General features: G+C 36.4%; 1 protein-coding gene across 1 annotated transcript in view; it reads left to right on the top strand.

Moving 5' to 3' along the window:
- LOC110460372 (inositol 1,4,5-trisphosphate receptor type 1-like) overlaps positions 1-17,924 on the top strand; it is a 150,222-nt gene that overhangs the window by 14,796 nt on the left and 117,502 nt on the right. The gene's annotated exons all lie outside the window — the stretch shown is intronic.

Below are 17,924 nucleotides of genomic sequence, written 5' to 3'. Positions count from 1 at the left end.
TATTGAGGTACTATAGCTAGGACTATCATAATAAACAGGTCACTATTGAGGTACTATAGCTAGGACTATCATAATAAACAGGTCACTATTGAGGTACTATAGCTAGGACTATCATAATAAACAGGTCACTATTGAGGTACTATAGCTAGGACTATCATAATAAACAGGTCACTATTGAGGTACTATAGCTAGGACTATCATAATAAACAGGTCACTATTGAGGTACTATAGCTAGGACTATCATAATAAACAGGTCACTATTGAGGTACTATAGCTAGGACTATCATAATAAACAGGTCACTATTGAGGTACTATAGCTAGGACTATCATAATAAACAGGTCACTATTGAGGTACTATAGCTAGGACTATCATAATAAACAGGTCACTATTGAGGTACTATAGCTAGGACTATCATAATAAACAGGTCACTATTGAGGTACTATAGCTAGGACTATCATAATAAACAGGTCACTATTGAGGTACTATAGCTAGGACTATCATAATAAACAGGTCACTATTGAGGTACTATAGCTAGGACTATCATAATAAACAGGTCACTATTGAGGTACTATAGCTAGGACTATCATAATAAACAGGTCACTATTGAGGTACTATAGCTAGGACTATCATAATAAACAGGTCACTATTGAGGTACTATAGCTAGGACTATCATAATAAACAGGTCACTATTGAGGTACTATAGCTAGGACTATCATAATAAACAGGTCACTATTGAGGTACTATAGCTAGGACTATCATAATAAACAGGTCACTATTGAGGTACTATAGCTAGGACTATCATAATAAACAGGTCACTATTGAGGTACTATAGCTAGGACTATCATAATAAACAGGTCACTATTGAGGTACTATAGCTAGGACTATCATAATAAACAGGTCACTATTGAGGTACTATAGCTAGGACTATCATAATAAACAGGTCACTATTGAGGTACTATAGCTAGGACTATCATAATAAACAGGTCACTATTGAGGTACTATAGCTAGGACTATCATAATAAACAGGTCACTATTGAGGTACTATAGCTAGGACTATCATAATAAACAGGTCACTATTGAGGTACTATAGCTAGGACTATCATAATAAACAGGTCACTATTGAGGTACTATAGCTAGGACTATCATAATAAACAGGTCACTATTGAGGTACTATAGCTAGGACTATCATAATAAACAGGTCACTATTGAGGTACTATAGCTAGGACTATCATAATAAACAGGTCACTATTGAGGTACTATAGCTAGGACTATCATAATAAACAGGTCACTATTGAGGTACTATAGCTAGGACTATCATAATAAACAGGTCACTATTGAGGTACTATAGCTAGGACTATCATAATAAACAGGTCACTATTGAGGTACTATAGCTAGGACTATCATAATAAACAGGTCACTATTGAGGTACTATAGCTAGGACTATCATAATAAACAGGTCACTATTGAGGTACTATAGCTAGGACTATCATAATAAACAGGTCACTATTGAGGTACTATAGCTAGGACTATCATAATAAACAGGTCACTATTGAGGTACTATAGCTAGGACTATCATAATAAACAGGTCACTATTGAGGTACTATAGCTAGGACTATCATAATAAACAGGTCACTATTGAGGTACTATAGCTAGGACTATCATAATAAACAGGTCACTATTGAGGTACTATAGCTAGGACAATCATACAGGTCACTATTGAGGTACTATAGCTAGGACTATCATAATAAACAGGTCTCTATTGAGGTGCTATAGCTAGGACTATCATAATAGACAGGTCACTATTGAGGTACTATGGCTAGGACTATCATAATAAACGGGTCACTATTGAGGTACTATAGCTATGACTATCATAATAAACAGGTCTCTATTGAGGTGCTATAGCTAGGACTATCATAATAAACGGGTCACTATTGAGGTACTATATCTAGGACTATCATAGTAAACAGGTCACCATTGAGGTACTATAGCTAGCTATATAGGAGTACTATAGCTAGGACTATCAGAATAAACAGGTCACTATTGAGGTAATATAGCTTGGACTATCATAATAAACAGGTGACTATTGAGGTACTATAGCTAGGATTATCATAATAAACAGGTCACTGTTTAGGTACTATAGCTAGGACTATCATGATAAACAGGTCACTATTGAGGAACTATAGCTAGGACTATCATAGTAAGCAGGTCACCATTGAGGTACTATAGCTAGCTATATAGGAGTACTATAGCTAGGACTATCATGATAAACAGGTCACTATTGAGGAACTATAGCTAGGACTATCATAGTAAACAGGTCACCATTGACTATCATAATAAACAGGTCTCTATTGAGGTACTATAGCTTGGAGTATCATAATAAACAGGTCACTGTTTAGGTACTATAGCTAGGACTATCGTAATAAACAGGTCACTATTGAGGTAATATAGCTTGGACTATCATAATAAACAGGTCTCTATTGAGGTGCTATAGCTAGGACTATCATAATAGACAGGTCACTATTGAGGTACTTTAGCTAGGACTATCGTAATAAACAGGTCACTATTGAGATACTATAGCTAGGACTATCATAGTAAGCAGGTCACCATTGAGGTACTATAGCTAGCTATATAGGAGTACTATAGCTAGGACTATCAGAATAAACAGGTCACTATTGAGATACTATAGCTAGGACTATCATGATAAACAGGTCACTATTGAGGAACTATAGCTAGGACTATCATAGTAAGCAGGTCACCATTGAGGTACTAGGTCACTATTGAGGTACTATCGCTAGGACTATCATAATAAACGGGTCACTATTGAGGTACTATAGCTTGGACTATCATAATAAACAGGTGACTATTGAGGTACTATAGCTATGACTATCATAATAAACAGGTCAATATTGAGGTACTATAGCTAGGATTATCATAATAAACAGGTCACTGTTGAGGTACTATAGCTAGGACTCACATAATAAACAGGTCACTATTGGGGTACTATAGCTAGGACTATCAGAATAAACAGGTCACTATTGAGGTACTATAGCTAGGACTATCATAGTAAACAGGTCACCATTGAGGTACTATAGCTAGCTATATAGGACTATCATAATAAACAGGTCACTAATCATCTAGATCAAATCCTCAGAACTACCATTCAAAAACAGTTTCGGTAGTGTCTAACGATGTGATGTTGTACATCAACTTGTATATAAAACCATGGTTGAATTATATAACTGGACTGGTTTAAAATAGAAAGGTTAGAGAGATAATCTGTTATCAATGTAAACTACAGTAAGACAGCCATAAAGTTGAATAAGAGGTTTAAATCTGGATTCTTTCACCCTGACACTCCATCTTAAAACAGGCAAGTTAATCTGAGTGTGGTCAAGTTGTGAGCCTAGTGTAATTAACCTACAACTCCAAGGACAGGATAAGCTGGAACTCATGGTTCCATTCATCCAGGTTGATGAAGCTGATGCTTTATCTAGAGATGCTATCCCGTGTAGTGGAAATGTTCCATACATGTATAGTTGCGGGCCCCAGTCAGATTTCCCCAGGAAATTGAAAGCTTATATTTATAGGTTGCAGGTATCAAAACCACAGATAAGAGAATCTCTTGTGTCTTAAAAGTGTAAGATATTGTAACCCTGACTTTGCTGAGCATCTGAAAGTCTTATAAAGTAAGCTGAGATGCTCTCTATATTGGCAGATATACAATTGCAGTTAGCCATGTCAAATCCTCCAAAACCCCAGCAGTGTATAGTCTGATAAGGGTTCTGACAGGAATAAAATAATAAAATTCAACAGGAATGTCATCTGCAATTGTTATACAATATCAGCAATGTGGTGTACAATTGCTACAATAGTTTTACAATATCAACAATGTGGTATACAATTGCTGAAATAGTTATACAATATCAAAAATGTGGTGTCCAATAGCTACAATAGTTATACAATATCAACAATGTGGTGTACAGTAGCTTCAACTGTTATACAATATCAACAATGTGGTGTACAATAGCTTCAACTGGTATACAATATCAACAATGTGGTGTACATGTATACAATTGTTATACAATATCAACAAGGTGGTGTACAATTGCTACAATAGTTTTACAATATCAACAATGTGGTATACAATTGCTAAAATAGTTATACAATATCAACAATGTGGTGTCCAATAGCTACAATAGTTATACAATATCAAAAATGTGGTGTACAGTAGCTTCAACTGTTATACAATATCAACAATGTGGTGTACAATAGCTTCAACTGGTATACAATATCAACAATGTGGTATACAATTGCTAAAATAGTTATACAATATCAACAATGTGGTGTCCCAATAGCTACAATAGTTATACAATATCAACAATGTGGTGTCCAATAGCTACAATTGTTATACAATATCAACAATGTGGTTTACAATAGCTACACTTGTTGTACAGTTGCTAAAATAATTTTACAATAGCTAATATAACAATCTGTCTGCAATACATTTGCATTGATAGTACAGTTATATGAAAGCTTCAATTGTTATGCAATGTATATATACATGTATACAATTTATGTAAGGTGTACAGTTATATATAATGACTACGACGACAGGTTTACATATATCGCAGCAATAGATAAGCAATATATAGCTTCATAGTTATTCAAAAGCTTAGTAATAGTTATACAAAGTAAATTAATAGCTACATTTTAAACAAAAGCTTTGAGTTACAATAGCTAAAATTGTTACTCAACATTTACAGTAGTACATGTATACTGTGTGCTATAGCAAAAATAATTTCACAAAATCTAGTTTGTTATAAATAACAACATTAGTTAAACGATAATTAATATCTAGCAACAATACTTATATGCCATTATATAATTATGAGAAATTTTAATTTGTGAAACAAAGTACACTATTGCTATCTCTATATGTAAATAGGCAACTGAAGCTCAACTGAACAGGAGCTGTCAGCGATACTGTTATGTCTATTATATACTTCAGCCGAAGTGTTATTGTCAATCAATCATATTTGGTTTATTTACCAAAACCTCCATTTTGTTAATTGATATTTAAGCTGTTCAGCTGCACCCCCTGTAAGTTTACAAGCTGCAATTGTCATGGCTCATAGACACAGACGCATGTTCCTTCTTGCATCATAAGGTTTATGACTCCCAAGTGTTTACGCAGTATATGTGAAGCTCCAAAAACTTGACTGCTGAGATATATAAAAATAAAACAATCTCAGGCTTTGGGATTCAAACTTCTTTCACGGCTGTCTATATACCTTAGCAACAACTTGGAGAGCCATTTTGTGGTCTCGCTTGTATAAGAGCTATTAGCAGATGTATTTGGTTAAAGAACTCTAGAATCAGTGCCAGGTATATACAACTGGAGCACATTATTACCTCCTTGTATTTATCTGTTTTCTTGGATTGTAGAAAGAAGAGTGAGAAATATATTCTAAACAAATTTTACGGCCTTTTTTTCACCTCTACCAGGGCTCAAGGTCAATAAAACCATAAGGGTAGTAAAACTTCTTGGTATTTAAAAAAAATGAGAATAGAGAAAAAAAACCTGTATTTTGTTCCTTTAAGATTTATGATGTAAACTACTGTGATTGATGTGACATATTTATAGCCTGATCTGAGTTCACCCTACATTCACACTCGGTTTAAAACATTTTTTTTTTTATTTAGAATTGTGGTATCTGTATTTGCGTAGTAGTAGCCTTATCAAAGTCTCTGTTGCTAATGTCATTTTAAGAGCCTCCAATACACACTGAAAATAGTTGCCAGTGGTATCACATTGAGAGAGGAATCCAAGCTTGTGATGAGGTAGATATGTACTTAGGCATGGAGATAGATGTACGTATCTACCTCTGTGTACTGCCTAAATCTCAGGCTTCAATTAAGGTATGAAATGTGTCGTAAACTAACTGACCCATCCCTAGTCTAATCATTTTATGGGCAATATCTGTTTAAATATAACATCAAATAAGCAAAAACTCTGGATTATAAAATAGGGCAAATAACTATTGAAAATTTATGCATCTATATAGTACTACTTCATATTAGGAATGCAAAACTTAGAGTACAGTAATTCAATATTTAGCTCACCTGGCCCGAAACAGATTTATGCTCTACAAACAATGATGTAGGTATAGGTAGATAAACAGACTAATTATATATAATTATAATTACAAACAATGATGTAGGTATATAGGTATGTTACCGTAGATAAACAGACTAATTATAATTACGGTAACTTGACTCAAACCTCAGAATTTAACGGTTGATTTAAGATAGGTTAACATTTCATACATTTTTCTTAAAGGACATTTTTGATAGATTTATTTGAATGTCATCTTTATTTTTAGGACTTTTAGGATTTTTAGACTATCAATTATAGTTTACAGACAAAGATTTTGAGAACAATACTTGCTAAACATCTGCCTCTCAAGGGAACCTGAGCTGAAACATTTTCATTTCTTTTTTGCCAATCAGGCATGATTAAAAGTTAAAAACAAAATGCAATTATTTTCACGACTGCCCAAGGACGTTGAATGAAGATAAAAGTAAATATTTGTGAAATCTTTCACAGATAATGGTTCATAAATCTTAAAAAAAAGAAAACCCCTTTACAGTACGTCTCATTTAATGATATTTTTTCTGTGTCAAACCTGAATGCAATATATTTATATTGAAAATTCACTCGTCCTGTCAGAGTCTTTGGACTGCTACCACGAGATACATGTATATATATATATATAAATTAAAGTCCAAGAACAATAATATAAGTATTTAGGTACATGTAATACTGTTCAGCCGTGAAGATATTTGATTTGAAGACCAGCAATAAGTGATATATATAATAAGTCATAGTTATACATGTATATATTTCATGTTTCCATTTCATAGATAAACATATTTATAGCTATATAACAGATTGGGAGCTTAATATACTGTTTTGAGCCTAATTGCAGGACTTGTTTGGGAGGAGGATCGAGGGATTAGTTTACTGTATAGCTTGTAGTACTTGTAAATAGGGAGGAGGATTGAGGGGATAGTTTACTGTACAGCTTGTAGTACTTGTATATATAGGGAGGAGGATTGAGGGGATAGTTTACTGTACAGCTTGTAGTACTTGTATATATAGGGAGGAGGATTGAGGGGATAGTTTACTGTATAGCTTGTAGTACTTGTATATATAGGGAGGAGGATTGAGGGGATAGTTTACTGTATAGCTTGTAGTACTTGTATATATAGGGAGGAGGATTGAGGGGATAGTTTACTGTATAGCTTGTAGTACTTGTATATATAGGGAGGAGGATTGAGGGGATAGTTTACTGTATAGCTTGTAGTACTTGTATATATAGGGAGGAGGATTGAGGGGATAGTTTACTGTATAGCTTGTAGTACTTGTATATAGGGAGGAGGATTGAGGGGATAGTTTACTGTATAGCTTGTAGTACTTGTATATAGGGAGGAGGATTGAGGGGATAGTTTACTGTATAGCTTGTAGTACTTGTATATAGGGAGGAGGATTGAGGGGATAGTTTACTGTATAGCTTGTAGTACTTGTATATAGGGAGGAGGATTGAGGGGATAGTTTACTGTATAGCTTGTAGTACTTGTATATAGGGAGGAGGATTGAGGGGATAGTTTACTGTATAGCTTGTAGTACTTGTATATAGGGAGGAGGATTGAGGGGATAGTTTACTGTATAGCTTGTAGTACTTGTATATAGGGAGGAGGATTGAGGGGATAGTTTACTGTATAGCTTGTAGTACTTGTATATAGGGAGGAGGATTGAGGGGATAGTTTACTGTATAGCTTGTAGTACTTGTATATAGGGAGGAGGATTGAGGGGATAGTTTACTGTATAGCTTGTAGTACTTGTATATAGGGAGGAGGATTGAGGGGATAGTTTACTGTATAGCTTGTAGTACTTGTATATAGGGAGGAGGATTGAGGGGATAGTTTACTGTATAGCTTGTAGTACTTGTATATAGGGAGGAGGATTGAGGGGATAGTTTACTGTATAGCTTGTAGTACTTGTATATAGGGAGGAGGATTGAGGGGATAGTTTACTGTATAGCTTGTAGTACTTGTATATAGGGAGGAGGATTGAGGGGATAGTTTACTGTATAGCTTGTAGTACTTGTATATAGGGAGGAGGATTGAGGGGATAGTTTACTGTATAGCTTGTAGTACTTGTATATAGGGAGGAGGATTGAGGGGATAGTTTACTGTATAGCTTGTAGTACTTGTATATAGGGAGGAGGATTGAGGGGATAGTTTACTGTATAGCTTGTAGTACTTGTATATAGGGAGGAGGATTGAGGGGATAGTTTACTGTATAGCTTGTAGTACTTGTATATAGGGAGGAGGATTGAGGGGATAGTTTACTGTATAGCTTGTAGTACTTGTATATAGGGAGGAGGATTGAGGGGATAGTTTACTGTATAGCTTGTAGTACTTGTATATAGGGAGGAGGATTGAGGGGATAGTTTACTGTATAGCTTGTAGTACTTGTATATAGGGAGGAGGATTGAGGGGATAGTTTACTGTATAGCTTGTAGTACTTGTATATAGGGAGGAGGATTGAGGGGATAGTTTACTGTATAGCTTGTAGTACTTGTATATAGGGAGGAGGATTGAGGGGATAGTTTACTGTATAGCTTGTAGTACTTGTATATAGGGAGGAGGATTGAGGGGATAGTTTACTGTATAGCTTGTAGTACTTGTATATAGGGAGGAGGATTGAGGGGATAGTTTACTGTACATAGCTTGTAGTACTTTTATATAGGGAGGAGGATTGAGGGGATAGTTTACTGTATAGCTTGTAGTACTTGTATACCTAGAATGGAGGAGCAAGAGATGGTTATGAACTGTGATGTGATACTCTTAGTCAGATATTTTATTGCAGTTTTATTAGATGATGGGAGGTTGGTTTGATTAAACATACAGCTTTGGTAGGTAATAATTACAGGAACATTTTTTTAACAGGCAGATAATGGCAGTTTTATTTGTGTGATTATTTTTCGAGGTAAGGGAGGATCAGAGCTGAGGGAGGTATGAAGCTCTAACAGGGTTTGGGAAGAAACACTCTGTCAATTTGGAAGGATAGAACACAGGGGCTCGGTTTCAAGATACTTTTGGTTCTTAATCAAACTATACACACCAGTAAATAAAGCAACACGTTTTATTCGGTGTTTATACGCTTTCTAAAACCTTATAAAAATGGTTGGCCCCGAAAACGAGCCCTTGTGGGGTAGAAGCTTATGGTGGCGTAGGGGGAAAAGACGGACTGTGATAGTTAGGGGTAGTTGCAGGGACCTTGATAATGGGAACCAAAGAATTAATGAAGAAGTTAAAGGTTTTTGGGAATGCATGCTTGGTGGGATAGAATTAGTGAAAGCAGATAAGTTTGGAAGGGTGGACTCAGCTAAATGGTTAGGGTAGGATTTAACAGGAGATACAGACTGAGGGTTTGGTGGACGCGGCTAAATGGTTAGGGTAGGATTTAACAGGAGATACAGACTGAGGGTTTGGTGGACTCAGCTAAATGGTTAGGGTAGGATTTAAAAGGAGATACAGACTGAGGGTTTGGTGGACTCAGCGAAATGGTTAGGGTGGGATTTAACAGGAGATACAGACTGAGGGTGTGGAAAGGTGGACTCAGCTAAATGGTTAGAGTGAGATTTAACAGGAGGTACAGACTGAGGGTGTGGAAGGGTGGACTCAGCTAAATGGTTAGGGTGGGTTTCAAGTATAAGGGAAATAGAGGTTTAGACTTTGGGAAAAATGTAAGTAAAATAGCGTGGGAAACTGAATGCAGCAAATAAAGGGGAACTTTGGTGGAGGAATTTACAGCTGTGATCAGGTTTATTCAGGGTTTTTAGCTCACCTGGCACAAAGTGCCAAGTGAGCTTATGTCGTGGCGCGTCGTCCGTCCGTGGTCCGTCCGTCCGGCTGTCCATCCGTTGTCTGGCGTCAATATTTTACTTTAAACGACTTCTTCTTAATAACCGAAAGGCCTAGGGTGTCGATGTTTGGCCAGAAGCAAACTGGGATAAAGGGCTACAAAGTTTGTTAAAATTAATGACCTTCATCCATTTTCAAGGTCACAGGGGTCAAATATGTTAAAAACTTTAAACATCTTCTTCTCGATAACCAAACTGCCCAGGGAGATTATATTTGGCCAGTAGCATGCTTGGGTGAAGGGCTACCAAATTTGTTCAAATGAATGACCTTCACCCATATTCACGGTCACAGGGGTCAAATATTTTAAAAACATTAAACAACTTCTTCTGAATAACCAAAATGCACAGGGTGATGATATTTGGCCAGTAGCATGCTGAGATGAAGGGCTACAAAGTTTGTTCAATGCATGACCTTCACCCATATTCAAGGTCACAGGGGTCAAATATGTTAAAATTTTTAAACAACTTCTGAAGAATAACCAAAATGCCCAGGGTGATGATATTTAGTCAGTAGCATACTAGGATCAAGGGCTACCAAGTTTGTTTAAATGTATGACCTTGAATCATATTCAAGGTCACAAGGAGCAAATATGTTCAAAATATTTAAACAACTTGTTCTGAATAACCAAAAGGCTCATGATGTTGATATTTAGTCAGTAGCATGCTGGGATCAAGGACAATGTTTGTTAAAGTGAATGACTTTGACTTATATTCAAGGTCACAAGGGTCAAATTTGTTCAAAATCTTTTAAACGACCACTTCTGAATAACCATGGGTCCCAGGATGTTGATACTTTGCAAGTTGCATCCTGAGATGAAAGGCTATAAAATTTGTTCAACATAATGACTTTGTTCGACTTTCAATCACAGGGGTGAAATGTTTTTAAAAAAATCAACAGGATCTTTTGAATGAATTTTAATCATTAATACTGATATTTTTCCTGTAGCTTTATTTTAGATCACTTTTAAGGTTACAAGTGTGAGATTTATACCAGGTGAGCGATGCAGGCCCATTGGGCCTCTTGTTCTATCACAGTATCATGTGGGAAATTTAAACAAATGACTAACAAGTTGTATCTATGTATTTATTACACATACAATTTCAGTCCTTAATTGCAATATCTTTAGAAAAAAGATGGTTTTGTCTGACCAGAGATACAGGTGTTATACATCTAAATGGCGGGGCTGGAGGTCTTTCTCACACATAGGTCATGCGCATGCATCATCATGTACACATATCACATTGGGGTAGGTTTGACTGAGAAACTGTTGTTGTGAATGTTGTATGGGTTCTTAAATTCTTCCTCTTTTTTTTTCAGGGGCCTGTGGCTTTTTGATTGGGAAAATATTGCAAGGTTTTCACAAAATTGGAAAATAATTCATACATTTTTTTGTATGTCATGATTTCAAGAAAAAACCCAACTTTGTCCCAAATATAATAATGATGGTAAAAAGCTGTTGTGGTTGAGTGCTTACACCTCTGGTCAATACCTATAGTACTTAATGTACATTATGTAACTGGATCATATATATGGTATATATAATTTCATCTGCTATAACGATTGGCAAACAATGTAATACTGAAACTATTAAGCTTGATGGTGTAGGACTTGGTTTATACTTTATATCAGTAAATCTCATTGAAATTCTACATCACTTACAAATGGTTGATATGGAAAACAGCAAGTGTAAAGATTTTCAATTAAAGATGAAGGATGTTGTACATGTCTCAGATTGAAGTGAATGTTGATTGTATTAGCATACTTAACACCGATTTATTGCTGACACAGTTATGGAGTTATATATTCTACAGTTATATAGATATATATGCCAAGTTCATTATGATTTTTGGAATCCATTCAATGTAGAAAATGTAAATTTATGTAAGTATTCAAGTACCAGATGATACATGATGAGAAATTACATAAACACTGCATACAAATGTATAGTTATTACCTTGATTCATAGACATAGGCAAATTAAATGTCTGTTTAAGGATACCCGTACCACTGACAAAACTACTCATCTGTATTTTTTCCTGGCATGTCTCCAGCTTGATAAATCATTTCTGAAGAGAAAACCATACCTTACTGTACTTTTATCAAGAAAAATAAGGAAGGCGAAAGTAACATAATCAACAACAATGTTTAAACAATGTGAAAGTTCTGCTGGGCTAGACTGGGATCAGAACCCTGGTCAATGGAAGTGTCTTGATCCAACCGCGTTCCAGTTATCAAATACATCTGAACAAAATTAAGGGAGGTTACTTTATATGTAATGTAATGGGACAGGGATCCTTAATTGTTCTTCTCGATGCTATCTACCTTTAACAACATGTGTCGAGTGCTAATAGGATCAGCTATAGAGAAATGTACCTGCTTGGATTAGGTTATTTGACATTATTATCACAATTTGGTCTATCCTATGAGTGATCATCTGTCGGTAACTGTAGCTCTGTTAGGAAATAACCTTCAATATTTACTGATTTACTGTTCATATATCAATTGCTTTACTGTCCCAAATTTGGTAACAGATAATTGTAAGGACATTGCCTAGACTGGCCCCTGTCTCTAGAATATTGAATTATTTAGAAAAAAAACACCTAATAATTTTGATCATTTCGATACATGTCGTAAGTTCTAAATAACTAGGGGGAGATAAATAAGCTAGTAGTAAAATGCAGTTGAGAAATTCTTAATGAAAATTAAGGGGCTGGTATATACGTAGCCAGTCTAGACATTGCCTAACGGTTACATTTTATAGAGGATAGCGATATGTATGGTTCAGAGGACATTGTTCCTACATGTGTGGTGTCTAGAACACTCATTTGGAATTATGCATCAGCAGAAACACAACAGTACTATAATATAAGTACTCATTTAACTGTCAGATATAATATACAGTTAGATATGAGATGTTTATTAAGGACATGACAGAGTTAATGTATCAAAATTTGTTTTGTCTGATGTGACATTAATGTTATACACAGCCTGGTGTCATTAACTATGATCATTATCATGTTGTAACAAAACACACTTCCTTATTGCTACAATTATCATCAACAATAGAGTATTTCAGAGGTTCGAGTGAATTCTTGGGTGATTTTCCTGGTTTTATCATTAAGCCAAAAAATTAAAAAAAATGTCTATGCCCTTTGTAGCAATTCCAGCGTTTAGTACTTTAATGATGACTGAATCAGTTTTTGGCCAATTTCATACATACACTGAATTGCTTACTCCATTTAACATTTATCAGCAATTGCACAAGCACAAAGTGTAAAACACTGCATCACTTTAATAATACTTGTAAACAAGCATTATTGAAGTCTGTTATGCTGTTTGTATATATATACATGTAACATCGATATATGTCATAAAACAGGAAGATTGTTTTCAATATTCGTGATTTATATAAGAGCCAAATGTTGAAACAGTAATAAATCATCATATTTTTTTTAATTTCTTGTCCCAATCAAACCTATGTCATAATTTAATGCTTTTTTTCCCCGAAATTAAACTGGTGTTCTGATGAATCATAATGTTTTGTGTGGTTTTTCATTTTCTGTTTAATTATCAATGATAGAGCTTGAGAAATACCATAAGGATCTGTTTGTTGAAATATATGTGCGGTTTTCCTTACCTCACTAAAATATAATGTGGATGTTTGTGATTTCAATATTTTGAAATATATAACTATCTATGAGCCAGAGCCATAATAATAAATAGATGCTGATCAGTCTAGACATTGGTTTCCTAACCTACAGTACTGGCTGATAAGTAGACTATAATAAACCCCAGACCTATTGATAAATTACTCCTGTACCTACCCTGTAACAATAACTCTCCAGTAGGGGCGGATGATTACAGTAGAGTTATGATTGGCAAACATGTTTTAAGATTAAACTCGAGTGCTACTACGGGATCCTTTGGATATACAGGTCAATTAGAGGTCAATCTGATACATGCATGCAGAATATTTGGAAACTGATTTTGAATTTCATTTAATTTACCTTATCTGAAGAGAATTGTAATTCCTATACATATATATTGTCTTATTCATGAGTTGGAGCCAAGGTACTTTAGCTTGTCTTAACTTATAATTCCAGTGAATTAGTGTAAAGACATGTTGACGTTTGAACAAATTTATATCATGGTTGTAATAGGTACGATATCTGACTGCCGTTTTACACAGCAGGATTGAGTTGACTTAAAAAAGATTAATTTAAATCCAGTCATAAGTCACTGAATGAAATGGTTGGGAAGAAAACATCAGGGGTAAATGATGTGAGACATCAGGGGTAAATGATGTGAGACATCAGGGGTAAATGATGTGAGACATCAGCAGCTAAGGATGCTCCTGATCTCATCCTCATCCCTGTTAACATTCTCATCAGTGTAAATATTAATGATCTCACTCCCAAAATCAATACAAGCTTCTTTAGGCAGCAGCAATCTTCTTTATTGTTTTGGAAATCTCCCTGCAGGAACACTACACAGTTGAAATTTGTTTCAATTATATTGTGGAGTGTTTAAAAGCCATGTTAGGTTGGAAGTTTCATGTTTTTTTTTAATGTATTTGCTGTTTCTAAGAAAATCACATAGGAAAACACTGATTGTTCCATAGCTTTAATCAGTGCTAGGAGAACAAGTTTCATGAAAATAATCTTCAGAAATCTTGTGATTCGTTTGATTATTGTACACGGCTTTTCCCATGACACAGCTTTTTCCATTATGGTTGTGTTAACGCAGCAATTGCCTTATATAATCAATGCCTTAAAAGTTCCAAAGATCGATATTAACATGAGGAACATTTTACATTAAGTGTTAGATTGAAATTGAAATTTTTTGATTGCATTTTCCCATATTTGAAGAGTGATTTTTTTTTTTTTGTAACAATGTCACAATTAACCTGAAGTAATATTTTCATCTGGATGTTACACAAGCAGTTTCTCAAATAAACAGTGGCTTGTTATGTGTTCTATAATAAGGTAAAGGGGTCTGTGGTGGCCGAGTGATTAAGGCGTCTGACATTGTGCTATCACTAGCCCTCCACCACTGGGTTGTGGGTCGAGGTCTACGTAGGACAGTCGCCAGGTACTGGCCGACAGGTCGGTGGTTTTTCTCCAGGAACTTCTGCTTTCCTCCACCACCAAAACCGGGCATGTCCTTAAATGACCATAGCTGTTAATAGGACGTAAAACACACACAAACTATAAGGTAAACATAAATTATGACTTTAAATAAGTGACAAGAGATTGAATGGGATTTTACGTATTTGCAACAGCTGCATTATAACACAGGACATGATCATGATCATAAGACAATGGTGTCCACAGACAATGAGGCCAGTACTCCAGTTGTTAAAAAGCTATCTCAAGGTCTCAGTGTCTCACGACAGAAGTGTGTCCACACAGACGATGAGGCCAGTACTCCAGTTGTTAAAAAGCTATCTCACAGTCTCACTGTGTCTCACGACAGAAGTGTCCACACAGATGATGAGGCCAGTACTCCAGTTGTTAAAAAGCTATCTAACAGTCTCACTGTGTCTCATGACAGTCGTGTCCACACAGACGATGAGGCCAGTACTCCAGTTGTTAAAAAGCTATCTAACAGTTTCAGTGTCTCATGACAGAAGTGTCCACACAGACGATAAGGCCAGTACTCCAGTGTTCAAAAAGCTATCTCACAGTCTCAGTGTCTCACGACAGAAGTGTCCACACAGACGATGAGGCCAGTACTCCAGTTGTTTAAAGCTATCTAACAGTCTCACTGTGTCTCGAGAATGAAGTGTCCACACAGACGATGAGGCCAGTACTCCAGTTGTTAAAAAGCTATCTAACAGTCTCACTGTGTCTCATGACAGTCGTGTCCACACAGACGATGAGGCCAGTACTCCAGTGTTCAAAAAGCTATCTAACAGTCTCACTGTGTCTCATGACAGTCGTGTCCACACAGACGATGAGGCCAGTACGCCAGTTGTTAAAAAGCTATCTAACAGTTTCAGTGTCTCACGACAGAAGTGTCCACACAGACGATAAGGCCAGTACTCCAGTGTTTAAAAAGCTATCTCACAGTCTCTCTGTGTCTTACGACAGGAGTGTCCACACAGACGATGTGGCCAGTACTCCAGTTGTTAAAAAGCTATCTCACTGTCTCACTGTGTCTAACGACAGAAGTGTCCACACAGATGATGAGGCCAGTACTCCAGTTGTTAAAAAGCTATCTAACAGTTTCAGTGTCTCACGACAGAAGTGTCCACACAGACGATAAGGCCAGTACTCCAGTGTTCAAAAAGCTATCTAACAGTCTCACTGTGTCTCACGACAGAAGTGTCCACAAAGACGATGAGGCCAGTATTCCAGTTGTTAAAAAGCTATCTAACAGTCTCACTGTGTCTCACGACAGAAGTGTCCACAAAGACGATGAGGCCAGTATTCCAGTTGTTAAAAAGCTATCTAACAGTTTCAGTGTCTCACGACAGAAGCGTCCACACAGACGATAAGGCCAGTACTCCAGTGTTTAAAAAGCTATCTCACAGTCTCTCTGTGTCTCACGACAGAAGTGTCCACACAGACAATGAGGCCAGTACTCCAGTTGTTAAAAAGCTATCTCACAGTCTCTCTGTGTCTCACGACAGAAGTGTCCACACAGACCATGAGGTCAGTACTCCAGTGTTTAAAAAGCTATCTAACAGTCTCAGTTTCTCACGACAGAAGTGTCCGCGCAGGTGATGAGGCCAGTACTCCAGTGTTTAAAAAGTTATCTAACAGTCTCGCTGTGTCTCACGACAGAAGTGTCCACAAAGACGATGAGGGCAGTACTCCAGTGTTTAAAAAGCTATCTCACAGTCTCTCCGTGTCTCACGACAGAAGTGTCCACACAGACGATGAGGCCAGTACACCAGTGTTTAAAAAGCTATCTCACAGTCTCTCCGTGTCTCACGACAGAAGTGTCCACACAGATGATGAGGCCAGTACTCCAGTGTTTAAAAAGTTATCTAACAGTCTCACTGTGTCTCACGACAGAAGTGTCCACACAGACCATGAGGTCAGTACTCCAGTGTTTAAAAAGCTATCTAACAGCTGTCTTACAGCTGTGTCTCACGACAGAACCATGACTCTTCATCGAGTCATAATAACATTTTGATGTAGATTGTATTGTTATAGGAAATTCTATGAAAGCAATATTTATGCTGTTCCCAGCCCGTTGTGGAGAAGTGTATATGGAAGTGTCACCGTAACCTAGTTAGTTCTTCTTCACTTTGGTTCAGACAAACCTCATATCTGTATAAGATATCCTATTTGGAATGTTCAAGTGCATTTGTAGCCGGTGATCTTAGAGAAAAAGCTCTGAGGCAATTAGTAAACCTCCTTGGAGATTCTTTTCCAGGGACAAGATTTTACTATTGCATTATCCAACAGTTAAACAGCTACACTACAAAAACCTATGTAGGAACTGAAACTGGTTGTCAGAATGAGATACTCTTCACGAGAGTTCACTGTTACACAGCATGAGCTTTAACATGTGCTGAAGGCAGAGGAGTGACATGGCACCAAGTATTCTTAACACTTTTGGAGAAAGAAACAATTAGACGGTGGTGTTGAACTCATTCACCCCTAACGTTTTATAATGATCATTTCCAACCTTGGAATTGGACGAGTTCAAATGCGTCTTCAGGGGTGAATGAGTTAACAGTGGAAGTGATGATGTATAATGCTACATAGATCAGGCGACCATAGAAATGATAAAACAGTTGCAGAAAAAACCCATGATGATATATATATTAAGGCATAAAATACAAAACAGTGGGCCTGTATTTATAAAATGGTTCTCATGCTCAAGCCAAGGTTCTGTGCTCAAACCTTCTCTTTGTATCTAACTATCATGTGACACGGCTAAAAATCAAGTGTAAACAATTGAAAATGGTAACTGG

The sequence above is a fragment of the Mizuhopecten yessoensis genome, unplaced genomic scaffold (assembly GCF_002113885.1).
Source record: "Mizuhopecten yessoensis strain PY_sf001 unplaced genomic scaffold, ASM211388v2 scaffold10377, whole genome shotgun sequence".
NCBI lineage: Eukaryota > Metazoa > Mollusca > Bivalvia > Pectinida > Pectinidae > Mizuhopecten > Mizuhopecten yessoensis.
Note: the sequence above shows the minus strand (reverse complement) of the source record. Positions and strands in the feature narration are given on the sequence as shown.